We start from the raw sequence: 6302 nt of genomic DNA, 5'->3' as shown, positions 1-6302 counted from the left end.
CTTATCAGTTTCGTGACCTTGACGAGGTCCCTTGACCTAAGCCTCCGCTTCCTTATCTGCAAACTGGGGTAAGGGCAGCCCCCTGCACTGTGATGACTAGGAGAGAACTTGCTTGGAAACGCTTCACCTAACGTCACGCAGGTGGTCAACTCTCCGTAAGTGCTCCTTCCTGCCTTCCCTGGCCCAGACTCCACTGTCCCCAGAGGCGTGGTGGTCCCTGGGGTGTATAAGGCTGGCACGGAGCCTCAGGGGTCTTTTTATGGGGCTGATAACTTCAGAGAGAAGTATGAGAGAAGCTAAGGAACAATTCAAATTCACCGACTTATCTGGGCCCCACTTTGTGTCGGATGTGATAAGCACTTAACACGTAGAATCTCATTTAATCTTCACAACAGTCCAACCAGGTGGGAAGAGGATGTCCCGAGGTCATCTCCTGATACTTAGTGGAGGCAGAACTTGAACCCAGGTCTGCAGAGCTCCTAAGCCTATGGTCTTCACCACGCCACTCGCCAATCTCCATCAGCCTGAGCCCAGGGCCTGAAATTCCACCACTCATTCCTCTGAGAAGAAGTGAGATAAGAAGTGTGAAGGTGCTCCCCAATGCCTGGACTTAGCAGAGCCCCCACAAAAGCCTTATTGAAAGACGGTGGGTTTGATGCTATGGACACTGAAGGCTGCGAGCGGCATTTTTTACAGCTTCTTGAACTGGCAGAAAAAGCCCACAATTTTGTTTTGGGGTTTAGGGGGAACTCTGGGCTGCTTGGCTGCCCCTGTAACTGAGACCGGGGAAGCCCACCTGGCCAAAGGAATTACAGCCCAGTGCCTGCTCCGGAGCCCCTCTGGACTCCCAGCCAGGCCTTTGCTCAGCTGAACAAACACTGCAGGTCAAACCCTGTGACTAGAGATGGTGTTTGGAGTAAGTCTCATCTCTCTTAAGAAAGGAAAAGACCACAACCTATGTCCACAGGGGACAAGGTTCATGGGCATGGCTCAGAGAAAGCAGGGCCCCGTCTATCTGTCCAGAAAGAGCAGCATTTTAAGATGAGTTGGGGTCAATGCACTTCCAGTCTTTGGAACTGGGTTAAGCATGGTAGCTAAATGAATCTGGCACTCTTGTTGGATTGCAATGCACGATGGGAAAGCACCTACCATCTGCCTTCATAAGAACGTAATAAGCAGGATGTACTCATCATTCTTGGATCTAGAGTAGATTCCAATCCATCATCGCTCCAACATGTGTTCTCTTACTACACCCAAAGTCAAGCGCAATTAAATCCAAAACCACAGAGGAAAGAGATCAGTTCCCAAGAAAACAGCAGAAGCTTAACAATGTAAAACTTTAGTGTATACCAGCATTAAATTAGTACTAATTAACTAACAGTTAGACCTGGGGGCCCCTTCCAACGGACACACAGAGAGTCACAGAAGCTTTTGGTATTACCAAATTTTTTAATGGCCTTAGACTTGGTGAATCAAAATGAAACATCTCCATTCCACATCTCATCCTTTCTCTCTAGATCAAGGTGAAACTGATTCTTATTTTCAAGGTAGAGTTTTAAGAGTCCATATTCCTTAAGCCCCCGATTCATGACCTCAGATCGTTCACTCATTTTGGCTGTTAGCTGGCCCTTCGGCCTGGTCCATAAAACGCCGGCAGATTTAACATGGAGTCAAATTCTTCAGATGCTCTTCAAACCAGTCAAATGTGATGTTCTCAATATCGTCTGTGTCGATAAAATATGGAGCGGGATTACTAGATTCGATGAGGATCTGTTGTTTTCCTTACCACGCGGGACATCCAGAAGCCATTTGGTTGGGGTTTTAAAAGATGAGTTGGGAAAGTGAAAACGTTTCTCGGCCTGAGTCCCTCAACAGTACAGATGGAAAAGGAGGGAGAGCGACACCACGAGAACACACACGGAAGACTGCAGCGCATCCTGTGAGGCTCTGAGGGTGGCGGGGGAGGTGGTGGCTGCCTGCGAATAAACCTCCTGGAGCAGGAACACCGCCAGAAGCAGCAGCCCCAGCTGGAGCCTGATCAGCATCCCTCTTCCCATGTCCGCTTTGTCTATGCTGGACAAAGCTGGAGCACCGTGAGCTCCAGGTGGCGGCAGGCGAAGTAACAACTGGGATCGCCTGCAAGCGCCTTATAAAGCAGCGAGCGTCACAATGCCGTGACGTGGCGCTCAACCCGCGCCCAACCGCCCGCCCCGCAGGGACGCGCCCGCCCGCGCGCACTCGCCCAATACTTTGCGTTTGAAACAAAACATTCATAAGTTGTTTAGGGCGCCCGCACTCCATTACTGAGAAATCTAAGGTTCCCATTGTCTCTCTTCCAAGTGCCATTATTTTTCTCCTGATCCTGAAAAGTGATGCGTGTTTGTTGTCAAAAGTTTGGGAGTACAAGGTATGACAAGAGGTTTATACCCAGAGAAAATCGCTACTGACATTTGGTATGTTTTTACGCAATGCGTGTACGTGTCCGGCACACAGTAGAGGTTTTGTACCCAGACTTTTTGCTTAACGTTTAGCATGAGCGATTTCCTGGCATTAAAATCTTTTTTTCAAACACGATTTAAGTAGTTTCTTTAAAAGACTGCACACTGAACTCTGTGTGTAGAGTTTGATCCTCATCTTTTGTTTTTATTCTTTGAGATTTATAGAGAAGAAAGAAAATCCACTGGAGTGTTAGTTTTGGTTGTTTCAAAGGGATAAGCTTTTTGTATTTTTCCCACTTTTCTACATTGGTTATATCCATGGAGGTTAACCTAGTAGTTGTTAGCTTGGGTTGGGGGTTGGAGGGTTGTTGTTGTGCTTTTGGTTTTGTTTTGGGGTTTTTTTTTTTTTTTTTGAGGAAGGGGGTTGGTGAATTTAAGCTAGAATAAACAAAAGTGGAAACTGCTTTATAAAAGAAAAAAAGACTATAGAAGGTTGACAGTGAAAGTGAAATAAGAATGACAGGAAGTTCATGGTTAATAAGGGAGCCCCTACATTCTGAATGGGAACTGATCCTTTTGAAGGACTGAAATGGGTAAAAATAAGATGTTCACTGATCTTTGAAATTTGGGGTATAGCTTGTAATAAGAAATTTACTAGAAGTTTTAAAAAAAACTTTGGCTTGCTTCTCTTAGCTTGAAGAGAAACTTTAAGGTGACTCAATATCCTGTTTGTCCTTTGTTTTTAAGAATGTAAATATTTTTTTTTACATTCCAAAAAGCTAAAACCTACTTTCTCTTTGCTTTTCCTAAGCCACTGCTTCCTGCCTCTTCAGGAATCGGGTTCTCTTTTTCTGAACCTTTCAAGGACAAGCCTGGAGAATTCTCACATTCCTTTTTGGCCATCTGGGAGTGGAGCCACACAGACTGGACTCCCTCTTGCTTAGTTTTGCAGAAAGCAGTTTCCAAGTGGTGGCAGACGCGGAGAAGGCAGGACCCTTTCTGGGGGCTGGAGAGGCCACTGCATTTCAGCAGGTCCTAGGTCCACTTTAGTCCACACCATGGTTCAGCAGGAGGAGATGAGGGCAAGAAACTGACTTAGGGTGTTTCAAGGACAAGGAACCTCATAGATATATCTTTGCTCCCAACTTTTTTTGACTATTTTTTAATGAACACATTGAATCCACCCGCCTAGCCCCAGCCTCCTTCTCTTTTCTAATAACCCCAAGGGAGCTATGAGGCGTGTTTTGGTTAAGAGAGAACCTTGTGTTCTTGTCTTTCTGCTCCAGTCACACAGAGGGGCTCCTCCAATGAGCCTGGAGCTTCTCCTCCTGCAGCGGTGCATTTGTGACCTTTTGCTCAAATGTCCTCCCTTACAACGTGGAGACGGCGGCTACCATTGTTGGTGGTCGCCCAACAAGAGAAACCCCTTACTGTGCTTATGGAAGTCCCTGTTTTAAGAGACAGACCCTAAACACCCCAGAGGCTTTCCTTCCCAATCTCCTTTGCAGCTTGGATGTCATCATGTAACGCTCGGTTCCTCCAATCAGAGGCACGCCCGCCCACACTTTGGAAGGAAAGTTCTCTGACAGCTTTTCTGCTAAACTGACCAGAGTGAGTTTGTGTGGTGTGAAATGACAACCTTGACTGATGAGTTACAGTTTTGCCTCCTCAAGAATTCCCCACATTTTAGGACTAAGTGAAAATGCTTCCTACACAAAAAAGCCTTCTCTGATTCCTACAGCCAAAAATGATTATCTCCCGTCATCCAATTTGCCCATGGGTTTTACTGTATTTTATGGCCTTGCAGGTCCTTGAGGGCAGTAACATCATAGTTGCTTCCTAGAATAACAATTAAGAGCATAGCTTCAGGAACTACTCCCTGAGTTCAAGCCCCAGTTTTGCCACTAACTAGCTGTGTGATGTTGGGCAAGTTACTAAACCTCTCTGTGTCTCATCAGTGAAATGAGGTGACAACAGCATGTCCCTCACAGGGCCGTTGTGAGGAGTATTACACACATCCGTGTGAAACACTGAGGACAATGCCTGGCTCATCATGAACACCTCACAGGTGTTTGTATTTTGCATCACTTCCACTCACATCACCACCATTGTCACCTGTGGTCCCCAGACCCATGAAGTGCTCCCCACATCGTGTGACTCCTCCCCTGCAGAGTAGCCTTCAGGGATATGTCTGTCATCCCCGCTGGTGGCCCGCAGAGCACTCAGACAGCATTTCCAGCCTTCCCACAGTGCCCGTGCCCTCTGACCATAACCAACGCCCGGCCCTTCACGGCACCAAGTCCTCTCAGTCCCCCTGAGGCCACTGGTGTCCACCCACTTCCTGCCATCACCACTGAGGCTGCCCTGCTCTCGTCTGCCCCTGAACCATGGCGGAGGCCTCTCATTGATCTCTGTGTGCCAGTCTAGACGCTTCTAAAGACTCCCCTAAGGTCAGACGAGGGTCATAAGCTGGTCTGTCCTGCTCCTCCAAAACCAGCCCCATGAGCTCTTTAATGAGGGCCCGGGGGTGTCCACGGGCCTCAGGCTGGACCCAAACCCCGGCGTCACGAGTCCCTCGTCCCCTTCCGAGGCTCCGGCGACCTCGGCCGCCAGGCCACCACAACCCGGCACCCAGCCCGCACTCCTTCCCACGTGGATGGACGTCGGAAGCCGGGGGAGGTCGGGGGGAACAGACGGCCCAGCAGAGCCTGCGGGGCGGGCGGAGCGGCTGTCACCACGAGCCCGCCAGACACGGACACAGGGGCCGAGCGGCCTTCCCCGCGGTGACAAGACCCACGGCGGGCACGGACCGCCCAGAGGCGGAGTCTCTGGACAGCCCGTGGGGCCGGCCGAGCCTGCCTGGTTGAATCCGGCTCTGTATCTGCAGACGGGGTGGCCTTGGCGACACTGACCTGAGTGTCCACCCTGGGCCGGGGCGGGTGCAGCCGGAGGGGCGGGTGGGGCCGGCCTCGCAGGGCCTTGGGCGCCGCGCTCAGGGTTGGGGCTTTGCCGTCGGAGCAGAGGGGCAGCCGATGCACCTCACTCAGCGGGGACAGGAGGGTCTGCGTTTCAGACGGGCGCTCGGGACCTCGATCTCGGCCCGTGGGCTGTGAGGGCAAAACGGTAAAATGCTGCCAACAGGCTTAGGCAGAGAAAGACAAATACCGTGTGACTCCACTCATGTGTGGAAGACAAACACACACACAGCCAAGGAGAACAGATTGGTGGGGACCAGAGGGGAAGGGCAGGGAGGGCGAAAGGGATAAAGGGGCTCATGTGTAGGGTGATGGATGGAAACCTGGCTATTGGTGTGAACACGATGCAGTCTACACAGAAGCCAAAATACAACGAAGTACATGTGAAATGTACGCAATGTTATAACCAGTGTGACCTCGATAAAGTAATTAAAGAGAAAAGAGACATTGCGATGTTCTTGTACAAAGACTGACACACGATTGTCAACATTCATTTACTCTAAATTTTGTCGCTAAGTTTAAATGTCCTCATCAGTTGGTGACATTCTTTATGGCATAAAATAAAGGCCCTGGAGATTTGTTAATGTCAAAAAAATGGCTTAAACGGGCGACGGCTCAGCAGCGTCCCGGGAAATGGCTGCAAGTGTCACTGCAGTGGTGGAGGGTGGAGGGAGAACCGACCAGCAGCTCTGGACGGACTGCTGCCCGTCAGCGCAGAGCCCCCCGAGGGTGGGGCTGCACCCACCCTCACACCCGTGTCCTCGCTGCATCCTTAAAACCCCCCGGGGAGGCAGTGGCGTCACCACCCACTGCGCAGAGGGGGAAACTGAGGCCCAGAGAAGGGCAGTGCCTTGCTCAAAGTGAGCTAATGAAACAATGAAATGGAGTA

At 50.1% G+C, this 6302-nt stretch overlaps 1 long non-coding RNA gene across 1 annotated transcript; it reads left to right on the top strand.

The window, feature by feature from the left end:
* Window positions 1–2203: 2203 nt before the first annotated feature.
* Window positions 2204–5886, top strand: LOC138920656 (uncharacterized). The gene is made up of 2 exons (XR_011432204.1): window positions 2204–2407; window positions 3250–5886. It is a non-coding gene; the product is annotated as an uncharacterized lncRNA (long non-coding RNA).
* Window positions 5887–6302: the final 416 nt, after the last annotated feature.

This window comes from Equus caballus, chromosome 2 (genome assembly GCF_041296265.1).
Source record: "Equus caballus isolate H_3958 breed thoroughbred chromosome 2, TB-T2T, whole genome shotgun sequence".
Lineage (NCBI taxonomy): Eukaryota > Metazoa > Chordata > Mammalia > Perissodactyla > Equidae > Equus > Equus caballus.
This window is presented reverse-complemented; position numbering and strand designations above follow the sequence as displayed.